Source organism: Phoxinus phoxinus (assembly GCF_949152265.1).
Source record: "Phoxinus phoxinus genome assembly, chromosome: 13".
Lineage (NCBI taxonomy): Eukaryota > Metazoa > Chordata > Actinopteri > Cypriniformes > Leuciscidae > Phoxinus > Phoxinus phoxinus.
The window spans coordinates 29,137,881-29,156,541 of record NC_136888.1 but is presented as its reverse complement, the minus strand read 5'-3'; positions in this window follow the sequence as shown (position 1 = coordinate 29,156,541).

Here is an 18,661-nt window from a genome sequence, read left to right as displayed (position 1 = left end):
TGAGTAAATCATTGACTCATTTTCATTTTTGGGTGAACTATCCCTTTAAGTTGCCAGGTATTCGTTCTAAGGATCAATAGACATTAGTTCATGGATCTATTTTTATCGGTTTAGTCCCACATGATGTACTATACACTGTGCACTTACACTGTACACTTGGTACTGCTATATGTATCATTTCAGAAGGGTAGTGTGTCTCAGTTGGAATACTTGACAGGTTTTTTTACTACACAGAAGCTTTAGCTGGTTTCTATTTAAAAGAATTGATGTTTCAAACAAACTTGATGTGTTTCCACTAGGTTTAACACAATAAGCCCTTCTTTAGGTAAAGTTAACTGTAAATCACAAAACATACAGAAAGCCCATTCTTTACAGTAGCTGCAGTTTATCATGTCATGTAACATCTAAACAACAACAGTCAGCAAGCTGATAAGAAACCCATTCCTTAGGGCACAGTATCACATTATGCATTAAGTTACAAATTAACAGAAATGTTAGCTGTGCCTTGTGTCAAAGTGTCCATTAAATTGTATTCACCTAGCTGTATTATATACAATATATATCTGGGGCTGTATTCGCAAAACATCTTAAGGCTAAAAGTAGCTCCTAACTTCAAGTGGTACTCGCTGCAGAGTCAAATGACATCCAGCTCCACCTCTCTGGATGTCCAATGGGGTGGAGGGATAGAGGTGTGGGTGGGGTTAGGGTGTGGTTTGACATACTAGCTCCACCCATTAGGCCCAAATTACATTCGCTCCTCCTTGTTGGATGTCTAGGGGGAGGAGCTAGACATAAGCCCCACCCATTTGTTCTGCAGTGAGCAGGCTCCCCCTAACTTGCAGATTTAGGAGAAACTCTTGAAAATAATGTGTGTGTTCACAAAGCATTTTAGTGCTAAAACCAGCTTCTAAATCTGTGAAACGTTTGGGGTAGTCAAGAGGACTCCTAAGTCACTAAGACCAAATCAATAACAATCCTAAAATGGATGTTGCCAGCAATCCGCCCAAAGACACTGTACACCATTGAGGCAATATGCGATGGAGCCTTGGTGCTGAGCCTTTCTTCATAAATGCAATAAATATTTTGATTTATAGATTTTACTCTGCGATGACATAACATAAAGGTGAATGATGGAGAATAAAACACTGCGGTCAAGTTGAAAATAATCTCCTATCGTCTACGCTGATAACCTTGTGGGCAGCTCGGGTGACGCGTGTTGGAGTTCCAGCTCGCGGATATTTCCCGATCCCGTCACACCTTTCTCTCTTCCACTTCGCTTCCTGTCTACTCACTGTTCTATCATAATAAAAAGGCAAAAAAAAAAGAAACAATTAAATCTTTAAAAAAATTAAAAAGGAAATAATGTGTGATTACCTGCGGCAGTTGTTTTCATGAGTTCACACTGGCAAGTGATCAAATAGAGTAAAAGAATAAAGAATATTTGGCATGCTGTGCGAGTGGAGACTCCGAGCTCGGAATTTAGCCCAAACCCAGAGTACTCCCCCGTATCCCTGACTGGGAATAGGAATAGGAATAGGAATAGGAATAGGAATAGGAATAGGAATAGGAGGGATGCAGAACACTTTTGAGGCAACTAGGAGAGTCAGCAGTGCCTTCTTTCGAAAATAATTTTGTGCGCAAAAACAAACAAACAAAAATAACGACTTTATTCAACAATTTCTTCTCTTCCCAGTCAGTCTCTGACCCTGTTCACATGGTGAACACAGTGCAGCGTCAGAGACTGACACGGAAGGAAAAAAGAAAAATTAACAATTTTGTGCACAAAAAGTATTCTCTTTGCTTCAGAAAATTAAGGTTGAACCACTGTAGTCACGTGGACTATTTTAACGATGTCTTTACTACCTTTCTGGGCCTTGAAAGTGGTACACACACACACATACACACACACACACACACACACACACACACACACACACACACACACACACACACACACACACACACACACACTGTTTCGCAAATACTAGCCTCAGAAATCACCCTTTACATCCAGTAGTCAACTCTGTGATTCAATATCAGACATTTTGCTCAGCACCCCAGATGATTTCCTTCTGTTTATGTACTTATTGTATGCAGAGCGTGAATACATGAGCTGCGGGAGAGAGAGATCAGAGGCAGCAGGCATGCAGTACGGGAATGAACCCTTTCTCACCTGAACTAGTGTCTAGTTCTCTCTAGAGGCCCTGATATCTGCTGGGTAGAGTTCAAATATTTACACAGGCGCGCTGGCTGAGGAGTCTTATTTGTCTGCGCAAGGGACTGGTCTATCATACGGCACTCTCTTAGATCTGTCTTCTTCAGTATTGCCTCTGTTGCCGCAAAAAAAAGTTTAATAATGTTTATCGTTAAACATTATTCAGCTTGAAAAACTCATGTCGGATGTGGGTGTGTTGTGTCACGCTGTGTACATATATACTTAAAGTGTGTATATGCACATGCTTTCATATACACTCAGATATGTACATCACCTCTATTCCACATTCCCCATGTACAGTATAGGATCTGAATCAGCATTGTTCATACGTAGTGCGCTATAGGAATGATCACATGTTCACTGAGAAAACAATCCCAGAATACATTGCGACAAGCTTAGTTAAGATAAAAAAATAGTGTAATGAATTAAAAATATTTAGTCAATTAAAGTCACCATGAAATAAAAATTTACAATTCTTGTTTATTTATTGAATATTGGAGTATTATTATAAATTATTTATCCATGCACATCATCATTTTTTAATTTAATTCATGTGCCCTCATAATCTTCAATCAAAAAAAATTCCCCTCCCTCTTGCAAACGACAATTCTAATCAATCCAATCAATTCCTGATGGACAAAATCAAGTCCCATCCCACAGTTTTCTTATTCGAGAAGCACGAATAAACATCACAATGGGGGAAAAGATTTTTGCAATTTCCGTTTCATGCCGAAGTTTAATAAACTTGCAATGGTGGGATATGACCTCACATTGCGAGATATAATGCAAGATCTTGTGAAATAGTTGCAATTACAAGAAATAAAGTATGAAGTTGCAATTATGAGCCAAAATTGTGAGAAATAATGTCACAATTGTAAGATATGAAGATATAGGATATATAAATGCACAATAGTGAGAAATATGATAAGTATGAAGTTGCAATTATGAGAAATGAAATCAATATTATCAAATATTAAGTCAAAATTTTTAGAAATAGTAACAATTGTGAGATAAAAATGTGTGAAAAGTCGTAATTACAAGAAATTGTGAAGTCACGTTGTGAGATATAAATGCACAATCTTGTGAAATAACGTCACAATTACAAGAAATAAAGTATGAAGTTGCAATTATGAGTCAAATTTGTGAGAAATTATGTCAGTTGTAAAAAAATGTGTGATTTTGATGAAAAGTCGTAATTACAAGAAATAAAGTGTGAAGTTGCAATTATGAGTCAAAATTGTGAGAAATAACTGCGATTGTGAGATATGAAGTCACATTGTGAGGTATAAATGCACAATTGTGACAAAATAAAGTCAAAATTACAAGAAATAAAGTATGAGTTTGCAATTATGAGAAATTAAATCACAATTATCATATATGAAGTTTTAAATTGTGAGAAATAGTAACAATTGTGAGATAAAAATCTGTAATTGTGATAAATAATCGCATTCGCAATCAAGAAATAAAGTGTGGAGTTGCAATTATGAGTCAAAACGAATGCACCACGAATGTTATTTCTCGTACCATTTAAACGCCAAAAATGTTTTTTTTTTTGCGTACATATGCATACGCACTGAAAACCCTTTGGTAGGATTAGGTGGTGGGGTGTGCGTGCATATTACACACCATAAAGTGCGTATCATATGCACGCAAAAACTATTTTTGGCGTATAAATGGCACGAGAAATAACATTCGTCGTATTGATACGCACTTTCGTGAGATCAGACTCGAAATTACGTATAAAGTCGCATATTGTGTCAGAATTCTTAGAAACAACCTTGCAATAGTAAGATATAAAGTCAGATTGTTGAATATAAATGTGCAGTCGTGAGAAATAAAGTCACAGATACAAAGTCAAAATGGTGAAAGGGAGATAAACACTGTCCCTGCCACTCACATTTATTTCCAAATGATTTCTACACCGTTGCATAGAACGGCACTGACATGACGGTGGATAGTTAATGCATATTCTACTTGGTGAAAACTCTTAATTGTTGCAGATTACCTCATAAAATTGCAAGCATAAAAGCTCTGTAAAGGGAAAACCTCGGCCATTAGGACTGTGTGCTCATGTGCGAAACCCAGTCCACTGGAGCTCTCCTGAAGGGTGAGATTAATGGCCTGACCTTCACTGAACGGCCGACGTATTTAGCACAAAGTTTGTAATAGTGCTATAGCAGTAGGTCACACCAGTGCTGCTCTTTTGATGAAAATGTCGCAACGCTGTTAGGCACGATGAACCGGGCACACACTCACAAGCGTCCACTCCTAAAGATAAAGGTTTAAGTGCATAAGAGCCACACACAAAATGAAAGAAACAGGAATGCCCTCTCTGTAAACAGACCACTGGAAACAGTGACGTGCGCATGCACCCGTTATGAGAGAAAATGATTCTCGTTTTGAAACCTCTCTCGCTTGTTTTATTCTTTTCCGATGCGCTGTGAATCATGTGTCATCTCCTGGTCTTAGTTCACTCATTTTGTTAAGAATTTATTACGTTTTTCTTTTCACTGAGAAAATGGTGTTCTCAGCAGAGCAGGTTTTGTGTCACGCTACGGCGTTTTGCACGGTTTTCTTTTCTATTCTATTTCCCATTCAGCCACAAAACCTGATCTTGACTCTAACTGAATTGCTTTCAATTTGCTTTCAAAAAAAAAAGAAGCTTCTTATTAGCTTTAAATGTGGTAATTGCATTATATGTGAATTAGATCATCGGGCAAGGTCTCTGATCTGGTCTTTTCTGCTCAATGCTTTCATATATGATCCCTATTTCTTTTTGCTGTGTTAATTCAGGAAATGTCTATTCGAAGAGTTGATGCAGTGCGCTTTGAACCAGGTCTTTGTCTCTTTCTCATCACAATTCCCTCTGATATATCTCTTGGGATTCTGCCTCACCTCCACATAAAGCAGATCCCGGTCTCTCTTCTGACTGCGTTCACGCTGAGGCTGATAACTCAAGGATTCATGCATGTACATGAACTTATTTGCAATACCAATAGGTGATGAGTCCCCTGTGATGAGTCCCCAACAGAGAAAACTGTTGATTAGATCGGAAATGCAACACTAAATAAATCCCATTGTTTGAGGTGCTGGTGCCAGTTTGGATTTTCATTCCCAGAATGGACATCTAATGGATGAATTTGATTTTCCTGGAAAATCAAAGTAATCAAACATTATTTATGCCGACCATCCATCCATCCATCCATCCATCCATCCATCCATCCATCCATCCATCCATCCATCCATCCATCCATCCATCTATCTATCTATCTATCTATCTATCTATCTATCTATCTATCTATCTATCTATCTATCTATCTATCTATCTATCTATCTATCTATCTATCTATCTATCTATCTATCTATCTATCTATCTATCTGTCTATCTGTCTGTCTGTCTGTCTGTCTGTCTGTCTGTCTCTATATATCATCTATCTGTCTGTCTGTCTATCATCTGTCTATCTATCTATCTGTCTCTATCTATCTATCTATCTATCTATCTGTCTGTCTGTCTGTCTGTCTGTCTCTATATATCATCTATCTGTCTGTCGTCTATCTATCTGTCTGTCTGTCTGTCTGTCTGTCTGTCTGTCTGTCTGTCTGTCTCTATATATCATCTATCTGTCTGTCTGTCTGTCTGTTGTCTATCTATCGTCTAAATATCGTCTATCTATCTATCTATCTATCTATCTATCTATCTATCTATCTGTCTGTCTGTCTGTCTGTCTGTCTGTCTGTCTGTCTGTCTGTCTGTCTGTCTGTCTGTCTGTCTGTCTGTCTGTCTGTCTGTCTGTCTGTCTACCAAAATGCATTATCCAACCATTAATTTATCTTCTTTAACATTTTAATTAAACTTACATGAGTTAGTATGACCTATAAAGCCGCACTTTTTCAAAGAAATAAACTGTTTACAGTGACGAATGGATGATGAGCTTCAGCAGATGCATCTTGAATCAAGAAGACTTTGCACTTAGTCTTGTTTTTATTGCCCTCATTTCCAAGTGCTCAGTGTTAAACTAAGTAGAAATGTGCCTTAATACCACCAAATTGATGTCTTATGGTTTGGCCTCGTCTTCAAAGGCTTTTAACAGTTTTATTACTGCCATTAGCTTCCACCAACTGTAATTATTTCTACAGATGAATTTTGTAGATTTCCTGCTACCAGCGATTGTTTTCACGGCAAACACTTTCTCCATTTATATCACTTTCTTGACACGCAAGACATTTTCACAGTCTCGGAAGACCTAAAGACCATGGCAGCGCATGCACACATTGTTTTCAGTTGAAATAAAGATAAATCTAGCGGCAGACAATCACAGTGCAGCAGAGTGAAGGAATTGTGGGATGTGTGTTTATGAGGCGCACGTTCTCAGCAACATTTGGATGCGTTTGATTGAGCTTAATATTGTTCAAATGAAAAATAATATTGTAAATGAGCACTATGATAAAAACAACAAAGGATATGAAACAGATCTGTTTAATGTGCTCTTGTTTACTCGGAGCCACACCGACTGTGTTGATATGTAACATCCAGCAAATAATATCTGTCTATAGGTGTATCGTTTGATAATGATGTCCAAAAGGACTGTAAGAGGCTGCATTTATGCATGAGCTCAGCCCAAATGCACTGCAAGGTCAGACACACAGCGAACAGCTCTTATTACATGTGCATCACGTCCCAAAAGGGTCCGAATCCCGCTCAACACACACACCTACGAGTCTTATGACATTATACTAAAAAGATATCAAAACACATTAGGGATCTATCTGGAAGAGAGAGAAAATGTGCAAAAATTGCACTGAAAATTGAGGCTTAAATTACATCCTGAGAATTGTATGGACTGCCCGTGTGTGATTTGCGCTGTGAATGTACTAATATAAAGGCAGGAGAAAATGAGTAAATGGACACAGTCCAAGGTTGCTCTTTTTTCTCTTAAACATTAATTAGTTTGTGTGTCAAGGGACCTTTTTGTGGCGTACGGGGAGCCATCGCGAACCCCGCTGCGCACACATGAAGGTCGGATGACCTGTTCTTCTGAGAGTCACAGTCAGCACCAGCATGACGTCCTCTTGCTTTCCCAAACGTGCTTCACACAGAAAACACGAGAAGCACCAGTGCCATGCACCTATTTAGTTAATAAAAAGAAATCTTGGAGGGTGGGTAATGACTGAAATAAAGCAAATGAGGTCACACATATTGGGTGTTTTTACTATGTACTAATATTTAACAATAAAATGTATTGTTAAGTACAATGTGTTCATGGTGTATTGCTGCCATTGAGGTGGGATATAGGGTTAAGGTTAGGGACAGGTTTGGTGGTGGGTATAGGTTTAACGCTGGGTTAAGGGGTTAGTGTAGGGTCAATAGTGTAGGGTCAATAGGGTCATTATATATGTAATCAGTGCTCAAAGTGGGCCGTTACGCTCCGGTACACAGTACCTGAACTTCTATCTTTTAATCTGTAGCGTACCGTCACTTTTTCTTGCGTGCCGGCACTTCTCACATGTTGCCGGTCTGAACACCAGAAAACAACAGATGACCAGAAAAAAGTCTTTCAAAATTAGAGACACAAGACCATAACAAAATGATCCCTGTAAAGCCTGACATATGAAATAATATTCAGGAAAAAATCTAATTTTCTTTAAATGAAACCTTTAGACACAATCTGAAAAACAGTTTGTGTTTTATATTTTGTTTCATATTTGAAACATCAGGCTTTTATGACCTGTAAATGAAAGCTCACACTATATGAGAAACAAACACCTCAGTTTTATTCAGAAGCCCAAACTGAGCAGAAATATGCAATTTTGTCCAGTTATGGATGAAAAAGATGAAATTCTGATGTCTTGTTACGTAAATGGTCTTCATAATACATAATATACAATGATGTTTAAATGCTTAATGTTATGATCAAAGCTCTGTACTATTAGGGGGCAAAACAGGATGTAATGCAATACAATGATTATTGAAAAATGCAAATCTGATGCATGAATAAATTGTAAACATATAAAAGAATATCTATGGATAATCAAGTAAACATAATTTGCTTCAGTCCAGTAAATGTTTATCTAGAAATATTACTAACAACATAACATTTAACATTTACTGAATAAAGATCATTAAACATGAAGAGGGACATTTTTAGAGTTATATTAAGTCTTATACTTAAAGTTTTAGAATTTAGAATTAAGGTCCTAAAAATGTATAAACCATCAATCATTGGGCAAGAGGCATGTAGTAGATTGTGTACAACAGGTTTTGATCATGCTGATTATTTAGAGCCTTGATAAATGTATGCATTAGAAATAATATACTAGGTTTTATAGCGTTCAAGACCAGCAACATCACAAGCTTTGATGGAGGTAGAAGGAGCTCAAATTCGTTGGAAAGTGACACAAGCAAATCTGGCTTTTAAACGGCAACAAACAATTCTGAGAAGACAAATGAGGTTGATGAAATCTCAACCCTGTTTAGAAAGATACACGGGCTGAACAGGGACAAGAAGAAGTGGAGGGGTGCAGAACTGCCTCTGGCGGTTTGTTAAAGAGAACACCTAATTATATCACTTTGACAATACACCATCCACTAAAGAGGGAATTCTGTCTGTTCTGAAACGTGACAAGCAACATGTCGCTATAAATAAGGATGCATATTAAATCAGTATACAAACTGAACTCAAATGCACTGTTGACGTTCTAGCCATAACAATTCAGCGTGTTTATGAAGGTTTATGAAGTTATGGACTGTGTAAAAGATGTATCGAGAATAAGTGCATTAGGGTGTGACATAGAAATAAAAGTTTCAAGTACAAATAGCTTTTTTATAATGGGTGTTATACTATTTATTACACTATCTGCGGTCTCTGAAGCGAAAACTGAAAACCAATGTTTTACCGAAGGCACATTCGAATGTATTTTAGAGGGATGGGTGAATCAGACATGATGAGAAGAAGTGATCTTCTCTTTGACTTTACCAGGCCAGAAACAAACATCATCTATGTTCATATTGTTCGGATGTTGTGAGGCTTCACGTCTCCATGCACACGGAAAAGAGAGGGCAAAAGCGTCATTACGGCATAGCTGCCCAGTGAAGCTTGCTATGAGGACCCAACACATTAGCAGATTATGGGTTTGTGTCTGGCTACTGTTGTTCATTATGTGTCAAGAGAAGAATGAACCCGAGTGACTTCTCTAATGGCATCTCAGAAACTCCAGCGGAATGAGCGTTTGTTCCTTCGGCTCTCAGCGCTGTTTCGGGAAGAACCGGACCTCATGCTATGAGTAAAGGTGGAGCAGCACTCCAATGTAATCAAGAAAGAAGTGCTGATGCTGTGGCTTCATCTCTTTTTCACTCTCGTTGTTGCTGTGTTGAGATGTTCTGAGAGGATTAACTTAGCAGGACTAGAGAAATGAAAAGAACGGGCAACAGTTCAACATAAATGTATGTGCTTAAAAAAAAGGTACAGACTTTTATTATACATTCAAATTGCAAATATAAGGGGGAAATAATGCATTTCAATAATGAAAACTAAAATTTGAAGAGGCCTGAATCTGGAAATTGTTGTTTTCTCTCTGGTTTGGTGATTAAGTGTAACTTCAATTTATTATTTAGTTAGTTTACAGTATAGGGAAACAAATAAAACAATGTTTAAAGTTAAAGACATACATTGGGAATTTATTTCATTGTTTGCTGAAGATCTTAGACAAAGATGTTTTTAAATATTATTTAATGTTTTTTAGCGTTTAGCATTTTACTCCCATTGTATTATACAAAATTGTAATAAAAAATAAAGAAAAATATTTTTATAATTTGATAGACACAATCAAGTCAGGGTTTCAGTATTTTCATTATACAAAGAGCTTATTAAAAAATGAGCCGTTTTCTATGCAAGCCTGTGTGATCTGAAGCAGGTTGGAAGTATATCATTTACTTTAAAAAAGACTGTAATGCTGCACTAGATTGAATCGTACGACCATAGAGGCAACGGTGTAAAATTACCTTTTTCAAGAAAATACATTTTCCACCTGTGCATTTGAAAAGATCAAATAATGGTAAAATGTGATTTGAATTTTATCTGAACAGACCGTGAAATTCAATTTAATCTTCATTCAGAGAATCTGAATGAACCGCCATCTATGGTCCAGACTGAGTCCCATGAATTACCAGAGGAGAACTTTGGAATTATCACCTTGAATTTCCCATAGAATAATGGCTGTCATACCCTAGAGCTGTTTATGAAACGGGCACCTTTGTGTTTGTTCCTCCAGTTGATCTCAGGCTCATTTTCATCCTGCAGCATCTTTCTCTTCGGGATTTAATCGCTAAAAGACAGATTGACCAAGACTACGTTTTGCAATGCTGTTTCTTTTAGTAAAATCAAGTCAAAAATCTCACATTAAAACATATTTTAAGACCTGGGTAAGTCATTAAATAATTCGCCTAAATGTTTTTTGTTAGTTTTTTTGTTAAATAAGACTGATTTTTGTTCAATAACACTGATTAGCCTACTGTGTGTGATACTTGAAGATAAATATGTCATCAAACTCAAGATTGTGTATAGGCTGATGATGGCGTCACATTTTGAGTTTATTTTTGCTCTGTGCATGTCTGTGTTTCTAAGGGGCTGTTTACGGCCCTGTTTACACGAGAACGCTCGCGGGTGAAAACGTAAAAATATTTTATCGCATGTGCCTTTCGTTTACACGGCGAGGGCGTTTTGGGGGCTTAAAAACGCAAAAAAGGGAAACCACCCTCCAGAGTGGAAATCTTAAAAACACTCCACCATTGCGTTCCCGTCTAAAGGGTAAAAACGGTAAAAACGCGAAAGTCTGCTAGACAGTGAAGGCGTCGCGTACGCGTTTACGTCACAGGCATGCGCCAGTACAGGAAAATAACAAAACATTATCAAACTAATATAGCATTAATTTCATTGACAAAAAATAAATAAAAAATTCTGTCATTTTTGAGCGACACGCGAAGAGCACCGAGGGTTAAAGCAGCAGCTTTACCGTATTAAACATGAAAAACTGTCAGCGTCTCTTTCACTTTCAGTGCTTCACATTGCCACCTAGCCGCCTGGAGTGCACACTACATAGAATTTCACACACTTTTGCGTCACCATATGCACGCAGATTTTCCCCGATAATGCTCGTCTAAACGCAGAATAAAAAGTGATAACGCAACGCCACTTTTGCGTTTTCTCTTCAGATCGTTTCCGTGTAAACATAGCCTACATGACAACGATATGCTTAAAACTGAGAAGTTCTTCCTTGAGTTTTCCTCGTACAGACGACACCATTGTCAAAACGATCCCCATTCACACCGATCCGCGAAAACGACTAAAAACCCTGTATTCTGCTGACAGGCCATTAGATGGCAATGAAACACTGTATAGACTGTACACATAATACATGTGCATGACGTCATCATCTTCAGAGATTCGAGATTTTGTCATTTACTCAGAGTTTTGTCAAACCCAAAACACTGTTGTCGTGTAAATCGCGTAAAAGTTTTGCGTTTTTAGTTGAAAATGGTGTGTTGGAAACAGCTTTTCTAGTTTGCTATAGTTCTGTCCCCTGCCTGTTTGTTTCTATGGTTACTGATTTGATTAGAGTCCTCAGTTCAGGTGTGTTTAGTTAGGTTCTCCCTTTGTTTGTTCGGTCTATTAAAGCCCTATATTTTTTTTCGGTTGACTGTCAGTTCTACGTCATTACTACGTTGATTGTTCTGTTCCAGTTCCAGAGATTCTTCAGTGTTTTGTAAAGTTTGTTTAATCAGTTTAATAAAAGATGCTGACAACTTCCCTTTGTGCTGCAACCAGCGATCGACAGATGGGTCCTTAACGCAACCCGCTGACAATAACATCGTTACTCGGCACAAGCTGATTGGTCCTTGTTGTATCTGCAGCCAATTAACTTGATGCTCAACATTTAAATGGCTGGTTAGTGTTTGCTGTAGCTGTTTGCAGCACTTTCAATTTCCTCTGAAATCCCCCACCTTCCCCAGCTCCACCTGCTACGAGTCATTCCTGGTATTTTGTACTATTTTAAATTGTATTAAAAAGTACACATGATTCATTTTCTAAATACCCGACATCATTAGGCACACATCAAACCTCCAGCAATTCATATTTTACCACCTCAAGCATTAAAGAACACCTTTTATTCTCAACCCTGTAACAGACAAAATATAATTGGTTTAAAAAGGATTTTACACAAAGTTTGTTATAAAACAATCATCTACTGCTCATGTGTCCCTCATAACAATTTAATAACTACAAATGCATGATAACTTTCACATTTTTGGGGGACTGAAGTTGAAAATAGACAAATTGTATGTCTGTGGTCTCTTTATTTTTGTAAAAAAAAAAAAAAAAAGTTTTTTTAAATGTACATGTTTCACTATAACCACAATTTTATTGAATTAGTTTTTTTGTGTTTTCAAAAATATTAATGTGACATGGTTGAGAACAGTTTGTCTGGGTCGAAGACTGTAACAGGTTTGAAGGGAGACATTGTCTTCAATTTTATATTTTTAATTATCATTTCTGACATAGGATGATTGTCAATATTATCGAATAATCTATTCATAACTAAATATGAATTGTCATGATTTTGGTAGGTATATATTTACAGAAACCCTGACTTTTATATCTTTTTATTAAAACTATTCATAAATGATGTGAATAATTCAACCCTGTCACAAGTTTACAACACCGAAATAATGAGAAATATATATGTGACAGGGTTGAATTTTATGCTCAAAATGGCCATTTATATATAAATATACTGTATATCTAGACCACATGTAACATATAGAGACCATAATCATTCGCAATTTCAAATACACTTCATGATTTGTTTCAGATTGTGACCTCTGAATGCACTGTGACGTCATACAGCCAAATTCTTTTATTACTCTGATTCAAAGTCTTTTCCTGTAACTGTATACTTTCAAGTGCTGTATGTGTCCTCGAGTTAGGAATGCGTTTCCCCTCTTAGGTTATTATGTCTCTTTCCTCATGTCTCTAATTCTGTCCCTTTATGAAGGGAGAGGAGGTTTACTTTGCCCGTCAGGCTGTGGAATGCACTACTTTATATGGAAAAAAGCAGTAATTTCCCCAAACACAGTAAAGAAAGGCCAGTCTCCAGGCTCGACCCCACCTCCACCCTCCCAGTTCTCATCGGCCAGTGCGACTGGAAACGCTGCTGGCGCCGCGCTCACTGGCATTCCATGCATTCTTTTATCATGTGCTCACAAAAAGACGAGGGGAAAAAAGAACGAGAGACAAGAGGGAAAGTACAGTTAGGGTTAACCCTTGCTGTGTTACAGTGTGTCAAAGTGTTTGTGTAAAGAGAGGACCACGTCTGAAAGACAATAGAGGAGATGATCATGTTTTTAGCAACCTTGAAATATGTTTATGTGTTCCCGTATTATATGAAGTTCTGTTATATATTTTCTTTTCTTTCATTCATGCATTTGTGTCCTATTATGGGCTGTTAACAGAGAACAATAAGTTCAACTGTGCAGTCTAAAATCATCAGATCCAAAGTTATGCTGATAATTATCAGGCCCATATTACTTGCATTCCAGTGTATAAACATTGGAGCGTTGCGGAATGGTTGAGATGTTTGGAATGCTCAGATGAGTGCAGATGAATGCTGCCTGTCAGTTGAATGAAAGCCATTAGCCCAAGCTTTATGTGCCTCGCGGACAATGAGCCTTAAATTCAATTATGAAGTAATTGTTCTGTCATCACAAAACATTTATTCAGTGTAGATGCTTTCAAGATGAGACATTTTCTGCAGGGGTTATTCTTAGTGTACTGCCTCATGGTTCACATACTTGAGTCTAGATAAGAGGAGGCTCTGCCATGTTTTGAATTAGTAATATGGGGGCACAAGAGTTTTCATATAATATACCATACCATAATTGGATTTTTAGTTTAGATGTTGAAGAGATTCTCTCAGCATTCACTCACCCTTATGCCATCCCAGATGTATATGACTTTCTTTCTTCAGATGAACACAAATTAAGATTTTTAGAACAATAATCCAGCTCTGTGAGTCTATACTAATGCAAGTGGATGCGACCCTCAAAGTTGACGTTTCAAAAATAACAGAAAAGCAATTACGATGGTAACCCATACCATCCTAGTAGATGAATCTGTCTTTTCAAGCAAAAGGATACATTATGTGTGTATGTGTGAGAAAAATACAAATATTTTACTTTTTTATCAACAAAACAACTTTTCTGGCCAACTGTCATGTGCGGATTGATGAGTTCACGCTTGACGTAAACCGCATGCTGTGATGAGTGATGTAAGCGCGTCATGAAACTTTTGTGTGTTTGTTTCACTCGTGTGAACGTCACAACACGCTTACGTCCTGCTTCACAATGTACTATGATGCTCTCGTAAACCTGCGTATGACAGTGGGGCAGAAGCAATGGGTTATAGTTTAAAATATTACAAATTCAAATTTAGTTTAAAACAATTTAGTGGAAATAGTTTAGTTTAAAATAGTTTACAATAATTAGTATTTTCCTCACATCATTTCTCTTCATCCACTGGAGTCGTATGGGTTACTGTCGTATTCGTTTTGTGTGGTTTTTGTTTTGTGTGAACTTTTGAGTGTCCCATTCACTTGCATTGCATGGACTGCAGAGAGGTGGATTATTTTTCTAGAAATCAATGTTTGTGTTCCACAGAAAAAATAAAGTCATATACTCTACATCTAGCATGGCATGAGGGTGAGTAAATGGTCAGAGAATGTTCAATTTGGGGTGGAGTATCCCTTAAAATGATCCACAGATAGTTATTTTTTACAAAGTGTGTTAAAAAATGTATGCAATTAATTATGTTTCTGGACCCACATGTTAATTCTATAATAAGGAATGGATAGACAGACAGACACACAGACAGACAGACAGAGAGACAGACAGACAGACAGACAGACAGACAGACACACAGACAGACAGACACACAGACAGACAGACACACAGACACACAGACAGAGAGACAGACAGACAGATGACAGACAAACAGACAGACAGACAGACACACACACAGACAGACAGAGAGACAGACAGACAGACACACACACACACAGACAGACAGAGAGACAGACAGACAGACAGACAGACACACAGACAGACAGACAGACACACAGACAGAGAGACAGACAGACAGACAGATGACAGACAAACAGACAAACAGACAGACAGACAGATAGATAGATAGATAGATAGATAGATAGATAGATAGATAGATAGATAGATAGATAGATAGATAGATAGATAGATAGATAGATAGATAGATAGATGACAGACAGACAGACAGACAGACAGACAGACAGACAGACAGACAGACAGATAGACAGACAGACAGACAGACAGGCAGGCAGAGAGACAGACAGACAGACAGACAGACAGACAGATAGATAGATAGACAGATAGATAGATAGATAGATGATAGATAGATAGATAGATAGATAGATAGATAGATAGATAGATAGATAGATAGATAGATAGATAGATAGATAGATAGATAGATAGATAGATAGATAGATAGATGATAGATAGTTAGATAGATAGACAGATAGATAGATAGACTCTATTGTCCACACAATCATTTAGATTTCATGCATTACAAGCCGATATATTTCATTGAGGAACTATAAGATCGTGGTAAGCAGGGTCCTTGGGTGCTGGGCTTGGCTTTGTGCTGCTGTGCATTTGGGGGGTGATGTGCAGGCCTGTGTGGATGATTAATGGAGCAGTTAGCCCAGTCACGATGAGTCTACAGGCTGTCATCTGCGCTCCTCTGCACCCTCGCGCTGCTCCCTGGCCCAACGTTTACAGCTTCTGTGCGTGGCTGAGGCCAGGGAATAAAATTGCTTCATGAATTGGAGCCGTCACTCCTTGTGCGACATTAATTATTTGTTTTCTTGTGAGTTGCTTTTCTTTTTTGCCCTATCCTGAGCAGATAGCATTTGGCTTTTGTTATTTAATTTAAGATATGCCATTAATCTAAGCCGTTGTTGTGGTGCACGAGGAAAAAAAAGTGAAGAAGTAAATGCCAAAGTAAACACTTGCTGTGCAGAAAGGCCACGGGAGGGACAACGAGAATAACAACTATTAATGCATGCATCTAATCAACGAAAACATTGCTTGTGCATGCCAAACACACTTTTGAGCAAATGATACGGATGGCAGCTGCGGGAGAATGAACAAGGTGGCTAAACATTTGGAAACGGACCTGATGGTAATAGTAGGATCAGCCACCGATTACACACACACACACACACACGGCTGCAAATCTCCATAAAACATCAGACGCTCCACTGCTTTATCCAACACTCCATCTCTCTTCCCCCACTGACCTCCATGAATTTGATACAGGCTCACAAGTGCCGCCGCTGGGAGACAATATCAAATCATCTGCGTTAAATACAGCAGCTCCAACAAAAGAGATACCATAGAGATTATAATTTACAACACAATACAACCACAGACTGTCCTCCGACGAGTTACAAAAAAAGCACGCTGTCTGGGACATTGTCTGGCGTACAATAGCCAACCGTCACTCAGTACCTGGAAACCACAATGAGGCTGCGAGGCGAAAGAGAAAAAGACTTGTGTTTTATGTCTTTTAATTGCATTAGACATTGACAGACGTCTGTGTCGCTGCGGGTAGACGCTCAGATTTCGGTTTTGACGTGACAGCCTAGACAGGTAAACATGTCAGTACTTTGCAGAATCATAGCAGGAAAGTGAGTTGAGTCTTGAGTTACGAAAGACAGAGCCTTGGTTGTTTTAATGTCAAATCTAATCTCGTTCGTCAGTGGGAATGCCACCTACATATTTGAGCTGTTGATGGCTACTGCTGTTAAAAGCCTGTTAAATGGGATTGAGGTGGTTTGACTAAATATGAGCTGTTTCCCAAGACGTTTGAAAGATTCTACCCTCATTTGAACACGAAACGTGGGGGCTGATGAGCAAGATTATGCTGAGTGCACGAGGGACCTTTCGTCGGGAAGCATTCCTCGGCGTCCTTGGCATACATAATGTTGTCGGTTTTGGAGAAAGGACTTCTGAGGGTCATATTCTGACTGAAAGGAGATGGCTGATAAGACCTCGCTCATCAGGGCTGATTCAATAGGGTGCAGGAACACCGGTGGCTGTTTCCCCAGGAACTATAGCAACAAACAGTGGTACTGGAACAGCGGGTGTTCAATTATCCAGCACCTAACATCATTAAACAATTAGACACACACATCCAAAAGAAAACAACCCAAAGCATCGTACAGAGTTATCTCCTCCTCACAATGTCAGTGTCATTTCCCAAAGAAAATAGAGCACTAAGAAATAAAAACAAATCTCCTAATAGTTCAAATCGTATGTTTTCTAGACAGAAATTTTATTAAATTTTGAGAAAATTTGGATTTTTGTTGAAATCCCCTTCTTCTCTTTTTTTTATATCTCAAACTGTGCTGAGATTTGCAAAGACAAATAATAATAATAAATAAAATGAAATGAAATTTATAAAATTAATTAAATTAAATTAAATTAAATTAAATTAAATTAAATTAAATTAAATTAAATTAAATTAAATTAAATTAAATTAAATTAAATTTAATTAATAAAATAAAATAAAATAAAATAAAATAAAATAAAACAAAATTCAATTCAATTAAAACTAATTAAATTCAATTAAAACAAATTAAATTCAATTAAATCAAATCAAATTAAATTATGAAATGAAAATGTTCTTCTCTGAGGAGCATGGATGTGTCTCTTTGACAAAATAATACAACCTTTAGTGCTAACAGTACCACAGGTAGCTATAAAAAGGAATTATTTTGAAGCTCTATAAAAAATCTATTTGTTCGGTTTAAGTGGACTGGTTTAAAGAGAATGTTTTATAGGATTTCTCACATAATAGACACTCTCACAGTCTTATGTCCATTGGCTCCAAGAACTGTCACCAGGTTTACTGCCTTTGGGAAATAGCGTCAAAGCATAGGGCCACATGAGACACCAAGTCCCCCCCCCCCCCCCCCCACCCCACCCCCACCCCCTTTTTTTTTATATATATATACACTTATGTGTTTGACTGTATTCAAATACTCTCTGAAATATCTGACACCACTGAGTATAGGCCAAAAAAAATCTTAAATCCTTCAGACAAAATCAAATTTGATGTGAAAAGAGAAAGGAAAATAAATAAATAGAATTTGCAGGTAGCCAAGACTGTGGTTTATTGATCGATAAGGGTATCCAGCATCAAAAAGGCTTCCATGTCTTACGTTTGAGCCCCTCTTGGGATCGACATGTCCTGCATAGTGAACAGAATTAACAGAAGCTATGTGTCTGCTATCATATCCATTTAGCAGCAACTAAACAGCCTAAACCTATATCTACAGTATATGCCAACTCCAGCCTCT